At 38.7% G+C, this 16,586-nt stretch overlaps 2 long non-coding RNA genes across 2 annotated transcripts; one reads left to right on the forward strand and one right to left on the reverse strand.

Moving 5' to 3' along the window:
• Nucleotides 1-1,019: 1,019 nt before the first annotated feature.
• Nucleotides 1,020-3,806, reverse strand: LOC139434784 (uncharacterized). Its single transcript, XR_011644091.1, has 2 exons — nt 3,725-3,806; nt 1,020-1,242 (listed from the first exon to the last, which is right to left on the reverse strand). It is a non-coding gene; the product is annotated as an uncharacterized lncRNA (long non-coding RNA).
• Nucleotides 2,621-15,633, forward strand: LOC139434782 (uncharacterized). Its single transcript, XR_011644089.1, has 4 exons — nt 2,621-3,158; nt 11,795-11,940; nt 12,051-12,110; nt 14,605-15,633. It is a non-coding gene; the product is annotated as an uncharacterized lncRNA (long non-coding RNA).
• The last annotated feature ends 953 nt before the right edge of the window (nt 15,634-16,586 follow it).

The raw sequence follows: 16,586 nt of genomic DNA on the forward strand, positions 1-16,586 counted from the left end.
CTATCACCACACTTATTAAAAGGGTATTGACTACATTATGATCAATATATACAGAGCGTTTTGCATAGTAGTTTCCCATTTTTATTTTACTTAAAGAAAAAAGTCACTGCATCGAACAAGTCCCTGGCTTCTTCTCCATCCGACTGCTGTTTGTTAGTCTTCTTCTTCTTCTCCATCCAACTCTGTATGGATATTTCAAGTCTCTCCTTGAGGCATCTGCATTTTACAAGCTTGTGCTGAAAGGCTTCCGAAGCGCGTCCTGGAAAAGTCATTGTGTACAAATAGTATGTTGAAAATCAAAAAATAAAACTCAATTCAATACAAATTAATATTTTACCCTGTTCTAAAGTTTTGCACCCTTAAAGAAAAACCCCTTCCTTACCAACTACTTCATATTATACCCTTTTTTAAGTGTTGCGTACATCAGGGTGTATCTCAAAGTATCTTGGTAACATAAAATAACTAAAATATGTAAGTTTATCAGAAAAGAAAAAACCTTGTTTATCTGAACAAGTGTTGCATACACCAAAGTGTGTTTAAAATCTTAGTAACACAAGAAAAGAGAAAAAAGCCTTGATGTCAACAAAACTGTATTTTTCCACTGAAATAGCGTTAAAATAAAAAAAAGTGCCTTTAAAGAAAATGTATTCAGACAAAGTATTTTATTTTCAAAAAAAAAAAAAAGTTTAAGGTTTTGCATACATAAAAAGTGTATCTTACAGTTCCTTTGTGAGAGAATTACACCCAAATCTGCCAAGTGTCAGGGAAAATTGTTAAAATCACAAACTTACCTTTTAGAGAAACAGTCTTTAAGAAAAAATCTAATCAGACTGTACTTCATTTTCTAGTTTTAAGGTTTTGCATCCCTCAAAGTGTGTCTAAAAGTATCTTGGCAAGAGAAAAAAAGCCAAAATCTGCCTTTAAAAGAATCCGAATTCCTTATAAAGTACTTCATATTCAACCAGTTTCAGTTTTCAGACACCAAACTGTATCTAAAAGTATCTTGGTAACACAAGAAAAAGAGTAAGTGTAATTTATTCGGTAATGTTACAGAATGTTTCTGAAAAATGAAGATTCCAAGACCACTTTAAATGTTTCGTTTACAATACTATTACATATAGAGGAGAGCTCTTCTTCGGGAACATCCTCTCCCCTACTTTGTACCATCCAGTCATTAAGCCCATATCCATTATCCTGGTGATAATAAGGGTAGGCTACATCAGACTTGGTTTTTCTCAGATCCTAGTAACACAATAAAAAAGAGAAGAAAGCGTTAATGTTAACAAACACTGGATTGTTCCACTGAAATAATAAATAAATTATTTTTTTTCTTAAAAAGAACAAATGTATTCAGATAAAAGTATTTTGTTAGACTATTAAGTCCACGATGGTTATATTTAACCCCTAACCCATTTGTATTATATGTCTGTTGTCCTAATAAAGCCAGAGTCACCTGAAATAATTTTGTCTCCAGACCTTTTTTATTTTTTACATTTTGTAACAATCTTAAAACATTTGTGGTTTGACTCTTTTTAAAAAAGTTCTTTTTCATCTATCATTTTCAACCAAGCAGCAAGAGGTCAAATGTAAGAACAAGTAATAGTTTGTCACGATTTTACGGGAAATAATCAGAGCGCTATGTCACATCTTAAAGACAGCTTGAACTGGATAAATGGTTAGTCTTTTTCAAACATACCGTACGTTCTGCATGTTAGTATATCTGGCCCATCGATTTAGACCCTACTGCCCTAGACGCATGCCCTCAATAGGGTAGTCACGCTTTGGGAAGAGGTGTTTCATTTCACAGATCCACCTTGATTGTTGTTGTGAAGAGGGACGGGGGAGGAACATTCAGAGGATGAAGAAGCATAAACATAACTTGTTTGTAAAACGGACAGCACGTCAGTTTCAAGAAAGATGACACCGTGTTTATGTATGACATGCAAAATATCTTGAAGTCCTACAAAAAAAAAAAAAGGGTACAAGTATATTGTGTTGAAAATATCGCCAAAAGTCGTAATATTGTATAATGTATTAGTTGCATGTTGTATTTTTGCTAGCAATCACTATGTCGTTTTTTCAAAAATATAATGGAAAAAAAAAAGCGAGAAAGACAAAAACAAAATACGTTGAAAAGGGGATGAGTATGTCTGGCTCTCGGGGGGTTGGTGTGTTAAGAGTCACAGTCTTAAAGAAAATCTGCTCAGAAAAAGTACTTAACTTTCTACCAGTTGTAAAGTTGTCGTACATAAAAAAACGCTATCAAAAAAGTAAGAGACTTACTGTTCCTTTGTGAGAGAGTTACACACAAATCTGCCGAGTGTCTGTAAAAAGTCTTAAAAATCACAAAACCTGCCTTTTAGAGAAAAAGTCTTTTAAAAAAAAGATATGATCAAGGGGGCATTAAGATCTTTAAACTATTAAAACCCTCTTCAAAAGAGACTTCCCCTTCACTGTCCTGCTTCATTGTAGGATTTCTGCCATGTCTCTACTTCAGTTTGACCATCTCTGTTATTATGTGATGGAATACTAGATAAATAAGTAGGGTTGGGTACCGAGAACCGGTTCCGGTTCGGAACCGGTTCCAACATTTCGATTCCAACGGTATCATTTAGAAATGTGAATTTCGGTTCCGCTTTTCGATTCCTGAGGAAATGTTTCTCGCCGCTCTCCGTAGCCTACTGCATGACTGCAGCGGGGCGGGAAATGTAGCGTTGTACCTACACTTCCTACAGTGTAACCTGAGACCAGGGCCGGCCCGTCGCACTGGCATTATAAATGTTCGCCTAGGGCGCCAGATCTGTGGAGGCGCTGCGCTGACAGCTCTGGGAGAAAAAATAAATGTTTTGACCGTTGGTGCTCATCCTAATTTTCGGCCTTGATGTAACAACATTCATAATTAAGTAAATGTAACACCCTTTTCATCCCGGTTACACTTTTCATTTGCCCTGTACGATGGGCGCTGCAAGTGATGAAAATGGGGGATGTTGGCTTATCTGGCAACCGCAGCTCACGAGGGTGCACTGGAACCGGCGCTGTTGTTATTAGCATCTGGTGCTAGCTGCTCTAACGGAAGAAGAAGAAGATGTTTCTACAATGATGTGGAGGGAGAGTCCTCTCCAGTCAGACTGAGAGGCTGATAACTTCAGCTCAGTGAGGTAAAGGACTCTCAGTGTTTAGATAGTTCACTTTAGTCTAAGTTATCTCAGTGGGTCTCAAACGTTTTGATCACAATTTATGTAAACACATATTTCCAAGGCACTCCTTTATAATTATTGGGATAAAACAGGTTTGAAATCATTCCAATGTAAACTATAGGACAGTAAACCAGACATATCGTTTTAAACTGGAGAGATAAAAAAATATGCATAAATAAAATAGTAAAATAAGATATGAATGAACAACAAAAATAAAATGCATTACATGTAGGCTATTTGTTATTTAATTATTCAAATGTAAACCGATCTTTTTCATATGGGTGTTTGGAGTTGTACCCCCTAGATCTAGTCTCTAGTAATTCTGCGTGTGCACCAGATTGAAGCATTTTACTTCAAAATGTTCAAACATTTCTTCCCGGTATGCCTGAGAGGCAGATATGCTTGTTTTTCTCAACAAGAACTGTTTTTAAAAGTTGGACTGTTGTAGCTTCAGGGGTTCTCAGGTTAAAGTTACATAGCAGTGAATATAAACAGACTGATTAATGTGAATATTACTTTAAACTAACCTGTGTAAAAGTTTCTCCAATAAATGTAATTTTTTTGGTGGAAGAAGCATGTATCATTTTTTTACCCTGCCCCTCAAAGAATCGGAATCGAGAACCGTTAAGAACCGGAATCGAAAAGTAGAATCGGAATCGGAATCGTGGAAATTCAAACGATACCCAACCCTATAAATAAGTAATTAGATACCTTACCGTTACTGCGCTCATAAAGAATGATAAGAATAAGAATAATGCGTATTGAACTGGTTTAATTTTCTTTTTCTTTTTAATGTTTGAGCACAGGTTTTTCTAAGTACATTTATGACTGTTAACAAATAATTCAAGCCATCATTATATTCGGACAGCGACTGCATATCGCAGAGATCTGCTTGAAATTGTTGCAGCGGTCTGAGTACGAAAACTCTGTTTTCTTACAAAATCCACCCGTGTCGACTTGTACAAATGTATATGCGTTATCCTCTGATAAATATTCTCTGACTTTCTATATATATTTAAGTATATTACCTACCTCCCTCTGTTTACAACATGTTTGTCTCCATAGGGGGTTTATGACTTCTCCATAGGGGGTTTGGGGTTTTCCCCCTCCCTTATCCTTTAGCAAAAAGGCTGACTTTTTAAAATATCTGTTTTTTATATGCTTTACTTTGATTTGGAGCACCCAACGTATGGCTGTAAGTTGTCACCGGTGTCTCGCTGATTAAATTCATATCAAGACGTCTCTTGGGCATTTTCTCTCGACTTGAAAAATATTTAAGAGTGACCAACGACGCTGGCTTTTTATTTAGACAGCCCTAAAGCGAGAGGGGTGAGGGGCGGGGAAAGTGTGTGTGTGTGTGTGTGTGTGTTCCCCCTCCTTCACCATATGTTTTCTCCCCTCATGTCCTGTCATGTCCTGTTTGCAAAAACAGAGAGGTTTAAATATATGTTTTTAGATGCTTTTACTTTTGATTAATTTCATGTTATTTGCAAATATTTGTAAGTTACATTCGATACTGTATACAGGATTAACCACACAGGAAGTGGTTAGGAGGCGGGACATATATCCTAGGCATATTAATTGATTGAAAACAACGGCATTTTATTTTTCTCATTTTTTTAATTTTAATTTAATTTTGTAAACCGGAAGCGGGGGCGGGACAACCGCCGGAAGCGGGGGCGGGACATCCGCCGGAAGCGGGGGCGGGACATCCGGTCGAACGAGGCGGGACTTCCGGTCGAACGAGGCGGGACTTCCGGTTTTCAAAATAAAAATAAAAAGGCGGGACTTCCGGTCAAATAAGGCGGGACTTCCGGCCAAAAAGGGGCGGGGCGACCTGTCACTTTTTCTGCATACTAATGAGATTGATATGGCATTTGTATCACTACTCATCTGGACTACCTATGTTGCAAATGTATTATCTCTACAATTTACACACGGCATCTATTGCACGTCTGTCCGTCCTGGGAGAGGGATCCCTCCTCTGTTGCTCTCCCTGAGGTTTCTCCCATGTTCCCTTTAAACTGGGGGTTTTCTTCGGAAGTTTTTCCTGGTACGATGTGAGGGTCTTAGGACAGAGGGTGTCGTATTGTCATACTGATAAAACATGAAAACTTCTTCCTCTGCTGACGAGTCCGAACTCAAATATTCAGCCATGTTTCCGTGTGTTGACAAAGTGAACGCATGGATGACGTCACGACCATCACGTGACTACTGAAAATGGCGGCGGCCAGACGGAATATAAAGGTTTTGATAAAAAAGAGCGATAAAATCATTATTTACCGGGGAATATCGCTGATTTCTTCAGGGTATGGTTTAAACATAATGTTTCACTAAATACTGAAGTTTTGATTAATTATCTAATGAGTGGACCATTCCTTTAATATTAACAAATTATATTTTATTTTTAAAAACATATTGATGTAAATACATACACATATCGATTTTTACCTTTATTCACTACTAATTACCAACAATCGTAGTTCTATCTCCTGTTATCAATGCATTCACATTGCCCGCCATGAACTTCCGGGGAACGATCCTCGTCTACATGAACCACGTGACGATAACCGGTTTTGGACTTCCGTTGTCGTAACTCTTCTATCTACGGCCCATTCCCAAACCGCCCCCTACACCCTACCCCTACACCCTAACCCTCCGTTTTCGCGTTCACGCGGAGGGTCCGCCATATTGAGGGCTGTTCCAAAGCAACGAGTGTGGAGGGGGAGTGGGCTATCAAGCCCTCAAACAGCGAGTCTGCAGCGGTGCTGATTTGAGACCGGTCTCTACCTGACCGGAGTCACGCTGTGTGTGTCCGTCAGGAAACAAGCTGTTTACAAGTAGTTCCAGCAAACATCCACTGATAAACTGCGATGTTAACAACCTCATGATAACCTCATATGTTTTTAACTTAGGATCATACCAGGGTTTCCGCTAGGATTTTTTCTCGCCGGTCAATTGTCCGGGCAGAATTTATTTTACCGGACTAATTTGAAACTTACCGGTCATATTTCAATAATAATAATAGTTGTGTAGCAGAGTTTCCGTTAGCAGGTAATTACCGGACTATGAGCAGATATGCTTCAGTTTAAAACTCAGTTCACGGGCTCATTTTTATATTGCTTCAGTTTATAATCGTAACAGATCGAAAAATTCAGATTCATTTTTCAATAAATGATGCCACAAACAACATAATTATTACATTCAAACAAACTACTTGTAGTAGATAACGTACATTATTCAGAAGTTTACATCAACTTTGAATAATAACACGGGAGAAACGGATCCTCTCCCTCCCTCTCTCTCTCCTGACAGCACGTCAGTTTCTCATGCAGCTCGCTAAACAGAGGGCGGGGCTTCAGGTGATCCTGCAGAGCTGCGTGTCTCGGTCAGACTCATCAGCTGATCTGATCTCTCTCTCTCGTCCGGTTACACTTCACTCGCGTTTATGTCCATATCGATCAGATCCAGCTCTCCTGATCGGCCTTTATAGAGAGCACCGATCAAACTATTAAGAGTGAATATCGGCCGATAATGACCGGCGGCCGATCGATCGGAGCCTCCCTAATTATTACCAGACATTTTGACCGTCAGGTTTTGAATTTACCGGTTTTTTATAAATTTTACCAGCTAAAAACCGGTAATTACCGGCTAACGGAAACCCTGGATCATACCTGTGTTTAGTCTAGAAAAAGGTAAATGTGTGCATTTTATTATAAAGTTGTGTATATTTACAGACCGTTGCAAAAACTAAGAAGCTTATAAACATCAGGTTTAAAACTAAAAGAGCTTTGAAACACAATGAAAGATGTTTGGAGTTTTATTTGAGTTATTCATTTAAACTTTTTGTCTAAGAGATGCTGTTTGAAACCGTTGTTACATACAGTTACGGCATTTCATGTTTCTGCCGGAGAGAGGGGAGGCCGTCCCAAAGCTTGCTGCTGTATTTACTCCCTCCATCTGACAGGAGGGAGCCTCGTTGAGCTGCGAGTGTGGCTACAGACGGAGTTCACTCCGTCACGGAGGGGTAGGGTCGAGGGAGTGGTTTGGGATTGGGCCGGCGCTGATCCCAGGTATAATTGTAGTTACTTTTCAAGAGTCAGTATCCCTCCGCGTCTGAGATAAGCTACACCGTACAACCATGCGTACAACGGTTACATTACGTCCGTTACGAAACTAACTAACTAACAAAGCTTACGATGGAAACATTTAAGGTTAACTTCGACCTCCGGGGTGGCCTTACTATGGAGGAGTGGATTGAGAAGTGCCTATCTCCAGAAAAAAAAAGCACCTAAACGACAATGCTGTCTGTCTAATATGTTCACTAGTTGTTATGGTTGTTGCATAGCAACCACCACCTCGCACTATGTTTTGTGCAGAAGGCAACGGAGGGACTATTTTATTGTATTCCCGGGCTGATTTTTAGTCCCAGTCCGCCACTGAACGTAGCTATTATGTAAGGTGTTGGTACAGTGGCGGTTCTAGAACATTTTACATGGGGGGGCAAAGGGGAGGCAAGAGGTCATGCCAGGGTGGCATAGGAGGGCGGACAGTACGTGGTATTTTATACTGTATATAACCTATTTATTGTTAATTCATGCCCTAGCACAAGTGTTCTTAATGCACAAGAGAAACAAGGTGTTCAGACAAACAATCGGGTGCCCTTTGAGTCCCCCAAGCTTACCTCAACCATTTTAAATGAAAGGAAACTACAAAATGTATTTTAAAGCAATGTAAAATAAAAAATATATATTTTGTTTTAAAAAAAATTGGTTGTCTTAGTATTAGACAGACATATTTGCATGTCCTCACTAAGCATTATTACATATTAATTTAATATTAAATAAATCAAAATGGCCAATTATCCCAAAATGTTGCTGCTAATATAATCATATACTTGTCAACTTTAACTGATCAAAAATCAATTCTGAAAAAATACTTGAATTATCTATGAAATTGCAATATTGTCCCTCAGTTTGTTTCAACCCCGTCACGCCATACCATTTACCCTCCTATTAAAATAATGGATCAGTCCATGGGTGATATGCATTGAGGGAATTACATCACAAAAGTGTCAGTTTCTTCTCTTACATGTGTTGCTCTTGCAGCAACACATTTCAATCAATATTTGTCAATACTAAGAGCTGCTAGTTTGTGCTGCTGTAATGGAACATGTAAGGAGAATAAGAACATACCATGTGGTCCAGCTGGAGTTTCATCTGCCTCCTGATCCCTGCCTCTGGCCCTCTTTCTGATACTTCATCTTTATTCCTCACATATATTTCTTCTTCTTCACTAATGTCTTCATCTCCTCCTCTTCCTCCTGCTCTGACCCTCCTGGTCTCTTCATCTCCTCCTCTTCCTCCTGCTCTGACCCTCCTGGTCTCTTCATCTCTCTTTTCCTTTTCCTCTTTCTGTTCGTCCTGATCACTTCTCATATGTCTTTTTGCTGTTGTTGAATCGCTCCTATACTCTGGCCTGCAAGAGTCTACTTGTGAAAAGCACTGGTACAAATGCTTGTATGACTTTACACGTTAGGGCCATGTAGCCTAGCTAATATGTAGCATATCATAAATATAACATCAGAAAGTATTGATCAAGCGCACACAGGCAGCTGTGTTTGGATCCAGTTTTTACAGTAAAGGATGCATCCTGGTTTCATTGATCTGGCCTCATGGCTGTGATGTGTAGTTTACGTGGATTTAATAGGAGGCTACCGCGTAGTTTAGCAAAGTGATCGATCTCCCAGCTAACGCTGTCTGCGTAGTATTTTGTAATGTAACGCCCCAAACAGCGCCCGTCTGTTAAACGCTATCGATTCAAACGGCAGCGTTTTATTAATATTTAGTTTCAAGCACTCGTCCTTAGTAAAAACAAACTAGTGGAAAGGGAAATGCTCCCAGGGGAAGCTGATCCATAGGTGCTGGGACAGCTCGCTCCCTCTCTGCAGCGGTGTGAGCCGCGGTCTGTGTGAACGCCGCTCCGCAGTTTAATGCAGGGCCGTAGCTGCGTTTTTAACGGGCCTAAAATGATATTTAAAATGATTCACTTTTAACTAATGGCAGCTGCCCCCCCGTAGATCCGCCCCTGTGCTGGTATATATATATATATACTAACTGTGCTTTCCCCCCAAAGAAGGTGTACATTAAACAAGTGAAGTACATGTTATGTTATAAAGCCGTGGAGGGCGGTAGTTATAAACCAAAGAGTAACCGCCCTTACGGGACGCTCTAATAAGTGTTGTATCTATCTAATCAACACAATAAGTAAAGCGAACGCACCCGCAAGGACACATGGCCTCCTATTGGTCAGCAGACATTTCACGAGCGCACAGAAACAGCCTGAGTGTGAGGAGAAGGTTTTAAGCTGGAACACAGGAAATCTGTAAGCAGCAATATATCTGAGTGCAAGCGTACAGTTTGAGAAGAAGCAGAGCAAATCTAAGCGCAAGCAGGCACTATTTGAGTGCGAGGACAGGGTTTGAGGGAAATAAATCAATAAAGTCTGCTCTCAAATTTAAAGACCACACTCTTGAATAAAGATAGGGAATAACCCCCATACTCCGTCACGGTGGCGAATCTTCCCCACACTTCAACTCACAAGTTACTTTAATGTTTGTGAATGTATGCTTGAATGAAAATAGAACGGCCAAGTGTGCTGTGCACCCATGGTCGCGCTACTGAAACGGGTAGGAAAAGAGTGATAATAGTGATGTTTGATTACAATTTAGAGAGAACACAGGGAGCAGGGAATGTGTGTGTGTGTGTGTGTGTGTGTGTGTGTGTGTGTGTGTGTGTGTGTGTGTGTGTGTGTGTGTGTGTGTGTGTGTGTGTGTGTGTGTGTGTGTGTGTGTGTGTGTGTGTGTGTGTGTGTGTGTGTGTGTGTGTGTGTGTGTGTGTGTGTGTGTGTGTGTGTGTGTGTGTGTGTGTGTGTGTGTTGCCCGCAGTCAGTGATAGAGCCGCTCTGTCACAGTCTGGTACTGTGCAAAGACTACAACTCAGGGGGAAACACTATATTGTATTTTTACTGACTTTTGTTGCCATGGTACTTACTGAAACATTTCAAACATTCTATGTATTACAGATTGATTAATGTCGCAACCAGCCCATCTCCGAGTGATACTGTCAGACCATGCTGTCCAGAAACTTACATTACCATCTGGGATCCCTGGAACAGTTGAAGAACTTAATTCAGTTGTTCGAGATACATTTCAGATTTCTAGGGATTTCTGTTTGCATTACAAGGATGCTGATTTTGGTAATGAGTTTTTCTCGTTGCTTTCGACAAATGCCATCTCAGATAAGGACACTATCAAGGTTGTGTATATCCAGGATCCCTCTACAGTAACTTTGACCTTCACAGACATAGACTCCATCTCGAGCATCGTTGATGGTTCTATTCAGCCTTCTGATGATGCTTGCCCATCTGTGTCCTCCCATGACACATTGCTTGTTTCTCCAGGACCTATGATGGAAAGCCTAGACCAGCGGTCAAAGGGTTGGCCCTCTGAGTTTTCAATCCCCCGTTGCTCTTCCAGTACAGAGATTCTGCTTCAGTCAGGCAACGAAAATGTCAGTTGTCCTGTGGCTCCTTTTGGAACCAAAGATGTCATCTCAATACTTCCAGACATTCTTGGACAATTAGCTGAAGTCATTTATGAGTACACTGCTTATCCTTCAAGTGCACAGCTAAGTCAAGTAGCAGAGGCCCTGATAAAACAACATCCCTTCCTTAAAGAACCAGGATCTTACCATGGATTTTATGGATGGATCCAGCGGTTAAAATATAAAATGAACAACTTCAGATCGAAACTTCGAGCTCTTGGCTGTCCATAAGTTCTGGTGAACTCACTCAAGATGAAACCAGCAGAGGACCAGACTCCTGCTAAAAATGTCAAAAAGTCTAAAAAGGCTGAAGTTAATTACCTACCACCTCATCCTCAAGGTGAAACCAGTGGAAGTTTGGAGAAAAAGAGAGTGGACCTCTTAAGTGATGTGACGAAAAGTGATAATTGCCAGGTGGTTGTTGAGAAAATGGCCAAGACTTTCTCTCTTCGTAGGCAACACATAATATTTGAAGCCCCTGCAATCAAGGACTTCATGGAGCGCTGGCCTGCATTATTTGATGCAACACATGTGTCTTATATTTTGTATTTAAAGCCATTATATTGATTGTTTGGTAGCCAATTGACTACATTTTTTTATTTATTGATTTCTCCCTCTTCAGGCAGCTATTGGTTACACTTGCAGAACTTTATTAAAATCAGCTTGAAGTTAGTTAAACATGCTACAGATAATTAATCCATTACAGTAAACATGTAGTCCCCTGTATCATGAAAGCCTGAAATCTGCTTGTAACAACTATTAGTTTGCTTTAGCAGGTTTTTTACTTTCTCAGTGACCAATATGGAGAGTGACTTGGAATGGAAAACGAGTCAAAAAGAATGCGTAATTTCAGTGACTTGCTTTTTTACCACTGTATGTAAGTTCATACTGATGTAGGAGTTGTTTCTCTTTAACTAATGTGTTGTAGTATAAATGAAGGCAGTATAGATAATTGTCTGCAATATTTAATTATTCTGTTTGTTTGGTCCACAGATAAATGAGGAATTCAAGAGAATTACCACCGTAAGCCTTAAATCCACTTTTATGTGCAAACTTGACCATTGCACCCCAAAACTGATGGACATAGTTTCATCAAGCTATAAGTGAGAATCAGGCAGATCAAGGACATGCTTCTTGAGGTAGGATCATTATTAAGAGTTGTCATTGAAATGCAAGTTGTTGGCATGTCACCCATTCAGAATATATTAATTTTGGTAATTTCTCTTTTTTCCCTTTTTCATAAATACAGGGTTCGTACGGGTGCTTGAAATCCTTGAAAATGCTTGACATTTGACGTGGTGTTTTCAAGGTTGGGAAAGTGCTTGAATTCTGGGAATGGTGCTTGAAATTGAGATAAAGTGCTTGCAAATGTAAATGCTTTACTTTTACAATAAATTGCTGTCTGACTGAATAGTTCGCTTTTTAGATTAAAAGAAAAGAATTGCTTCGCTTCTACATAAAACAGCTCTGCTGCGGCCTTCCCGCGTTATGCGCGCGACCTGCAAGTGTTTGTGTTACGTGTGACCTGGGCATTCTGATGAGAGATAGATGACTGTGTGCCAGGAGGTTGCCGTTTCAACGAGCGTTGGCTAGCAGAAGACAAATGCAAGCCATGGCTGAGACGAGGGTCAAGCCCACGAGTAGCCTCCTGCAAAGTGTGCAACATAACGATGCGAGAGTCTGCGCTGACGAGCCACATGAACGGTACGCCGTAGAAGAGCATTTTAGGTTAGGCTAACGTTGCATGTTACGTTTGTTTAAGCTAACGTTAGCGAGCTGAATAGCGAACTCGATTGAGGGATAATAATAATTGCAGGGGACAATCATTTCAGAGGAGCGTACGTGCGTTACAGTCGCCATCGTGTGGTGTTCAGAGGATGAAGCTCTCACGGCATTTTGTGTTATAGTCAAGAAATAGAATCTATTGATTCGACACAGAGCGATTTTGAAAGCAATGTATTTCTACTCGTAGTATGTTTCGTGCCTAAACCAAATGTGACTTGCTCTATCGAAATCAGTCGCATTGACCCGAAGACACATTTTCGTTTGTATTACTGGTCTTGGGGAAGCTCGCGAGTGTGTGTGTTTGTGTATTTTTGCGTTTGTGTACCGGGGAAACACTCACGAGAAACACCGGCTGTTGCTATGCCTGCTGTGGTGTTACATTAGTCCGTTCTCTGCTTGTAATTATGCCGAAGCTTCAAAGTTGTATTTATCATCTGAATTTGCCGAAACAAGTTTAATATTCTGAAAGCCAAGACTTTGTTTATTTGAAAACAGATGAAAACAAACTGTCTTTTATATAAAATTGAAGTATTATAAAAGTAAAACTACATTTTGTTTTAATCCCATGTAATTGTAGAATGAACACAGTCTTCCTTTGAAGATGTATAAGTCAGGTGTCTTGAGTAGTCAAAATTACCTACAAATCATTGTACACATTTGTAAATATTATTTTCCACTTGTTACCATTGTGAGTCTATTTCTATGCAGCTCTGCGTGATTTTGTGGCTACAATTCAGACTAATACACTACCAGAGGTGGAATAAGTACTCAGATGTTGTACTTGAGTAAAAGTAGAAGTACTCAGATCTTGTACTTGAGTAAAAGTAGAAGTACTCAGATCTTGTACTTGAGTAAAAGTAGAAGTACTCAGATCTTGTTCTTGAGTAAAAGTAGAAGTACTCAGATCTTGTACTTAGTAAAAGTAGAAGTACCAGAGTGTAGGAATACTCTGTTACAGTAAAAGTCCTGCATTCAAAATGTTCCTCAAGTGAAATAGAAAAGTACGATCATCAAAATATAGTGAAAGACAGTAAAAGTAGTCGTTGTGCAGATTGGTCCATTTCAGAATAATATATATGATATGTTTTATAATGATTGATCATGAAAGTGTTCTCAAAGCTGGTGAAGGTGCAGCTAGTCTGAATGACTTTGTAGACTGCAGGGTAGCTGGTGGATTTACTCCAGGTGGAACTAAAGTCTGATTCAACACTTGATTATATTTCACATCATTCATCCACATCTGTGAAGTAACTAAAGGTGTTAAATACATGTAGTGCAGTAGAAGTACACCATGTACCTCTGAACTGTAGTGGAGTAGAAGTACACCATGTACCTCTGACTAGCGTTCACTACCAACCTAAAAGTACCTCAACAATTAATCAATAATGTATTGAAAAGTTATTTGGCTGATTGTTTTATATTGGCTCAGACAGGTTATATGGGAGGGCCAGTCTACGTACAGATCACTAATTTTGAAATATTAAACTTAGTTTTCTTTTCTTTAATTTTTCATCCTTGTGTAGAATGCTATCACGAAACACACATTTGGTTGTTTATAGCATAAAGAACATCTGATTTAATGTGAGATAGGGAAATAATCATTTGAGTATGTGTATATAAATATGTAATTTACAACAGCTGTAAGATCCTTGAAAAGCTGGAAAATGCACCTTGAAAATGCTTGAAAAGTGCTTGAATTTGACTTTGGAAAAGGTGTAAGAACCCTGTAAATAGCACAATACAATTGAAGTGCGCAGAGAAGTAGCCATCCGCTGCCTTGTCGTGTACCTTGGAGAAAAGGAAAATGACCTTTTCAAGGAGTTTAGTGTAAGTGATTAAACATCTTAAAATAAAATGAAATCCACACTGGGCACAGTGTAAAAACACTGTGCCCAGCATCGCTTTAGCAGCTGGTAATAATGGCTCTGAATTCACTAAGAGTGACAGTTTAAAAAGTATGCAGTTACTTAATTCATGATCTCTTATACGCTAACCTATCATTTCATTTGCTTCAAAAGGACACAAAAGAGTTCGAGGCCAGCCTTGATGGACAAGTAATGAATATCACCATTATCAGTGACCGATCCACCCAAGGACCTGACCAAGATGGCAACCGTCGTGGTCGAGGGAACCAAAGTTGTTGAGAGAAAGGAAAAAGGATATCCCAAGGTGCTTTGCTTTGCTAATGGGCATAATATATGCTCTGAATCTGAGCTATCACAAGGAACTTAAATACACTTTTGAAGTGTTTCAGAAGCTGTTCATTGAACTTGATGGACTGAAAGCCAGTGCCAAAGTGACGAGTCTCAAGTACAGTCTTTTCTGAAGATTCCACTAGTTCTACAGCATGAGACTTGGCTTTGGCTGTTCATTCCATGTAGACTTGGGTTATGTTCTGCAGAAGAAAAAGGTTATGTTCTACAGAAAAAGTTATGTTCTAAAGAAAAGCTGATAGTCAAGAAAAGATGGGATTTGTTTGTTTTACTTTGATGTTTTTTTCTTTTTCTTTTTTTTTCTTTTCCTTTTTATGTTTATTTTCATGGCTCTGTTGTTTAAGTTATCTTGATAAACTTTTTTTGGTTTTTCCTGTGTGGGTTCGGGTGGAGGGAGGGAGGGGGGAGTGTAGTGAGTGTACTGTGATATTACAATGTAAATGAAATGGCATCGATTATTGTACATAATCAAATAAAAAGACTATAAAAGAAAATATGGGATGATGGCATTAGAGAGCAAAACCCAAAGGCACTGAAGAGCTAGTTTATGGCTTAACCGTACCGTGGCTGTAAACAACTTTGTTATATATATTATTTTGTAAAATGTATGTGTGATCTGCAGATTGGTGGCCAGTTATTTTTTCAAACCTTTATTTACATTTTTTGGAAAGTTTGTTACTTTAGTTTAACAAAAAGTTTAACTTTGATGTGATGGCAGAATGTATTTGCTGTGTCCCCTTTCATATGACTAATGTGTTTATTTATTATTTGTGGGGCAATTTAAATGTTTTTTCCTCAAGGTTTAAATATCATGTGTTGAAATACACAACTGCAGTTCACAATAAAAAAGCTACTTGCCTATTATTTTTGAATTGTATATCTGGAGCAACTTAATTTATAAATGGTTGTCAATTTAACATTTTTTATCCCAAATGAGGATAATTAAGTACATACAACTTCAAATTCCTTTTAAATAACGTGGTAAAACTAATAGGAACAACTTCATTTTTTGAGTAATCAACTTAAAAACTTGTATCCCGAATGAGGATAATTAAGTACAAACAACTTCAAATTCCTTTTAAATAACGTGGTAAAACTAATAGGAACAACTTCATTTTTTGAGTAATCAACTTAAAAACTTGTATCCCGAATGAGGATAATTAAGTACAAACAACTTCAAATTCCTTTTAAATAACGTGGTAAAACTAATAGGAACAACTTCATTTTTTGAGTAATCAACTTAAAAACTTGTATCCCGAATGAGGATAATTAAGTACATACAACTTCAAATTCCTTTTAAATAACGTGGTAAAACTAATAGGAACAACTTAATTTTTTTTGCGTAATCATCTTAAAAAATTGTGTTTATGCTACCAATTATTAAGTAAGTGGTCATTAAAAACACCTCTGATTGTAGAGGAAAAGCCTTCTCCCCTAACTCAAATAACTTTGTTGCTTTAAGACAATTTCATTAAAAGTTGTCATAACTCAATAAACATCGATGCAAACTGTTGCGTTGATTTTCTTTGTTAAGCCAAGGCATTTGTTTTTAGAGTGTAGAAACAGGTGAAGCAGCTAGCCAGGTTCTGTCTAAAAGATCAAAATCAGCAAGATAAACACCTCTACAAGTTACTACTGTACATGTTATATCTTGTTTATTTAGAAAAACTGGAGTGTAAATACAGGATTATGTAGTTTATCAATGTTTCCAGTCTTAATGGTACTGCTGTGTTGGCATTAGATTATGACTTCAACCAGTTTTTAACAAATACTATAAACAAAATACA

This window comes from Pseudochaenichthys georgianus, chromosome 11 (genome assembly GCF_902827115.2).
Source record: "Pseudochaenichthys georgianus chromosome 11, fPseGeo1.2, whole genome shotgun sequence".
In the NCBI taxonomy this organism is placed as follows: Eukaryota; Metazoa; Chordata; class Actinopteri; order Perciformes; family Channichthyidae; genus Pseudochaenichthys; species Pseudochaenichthys georgianus.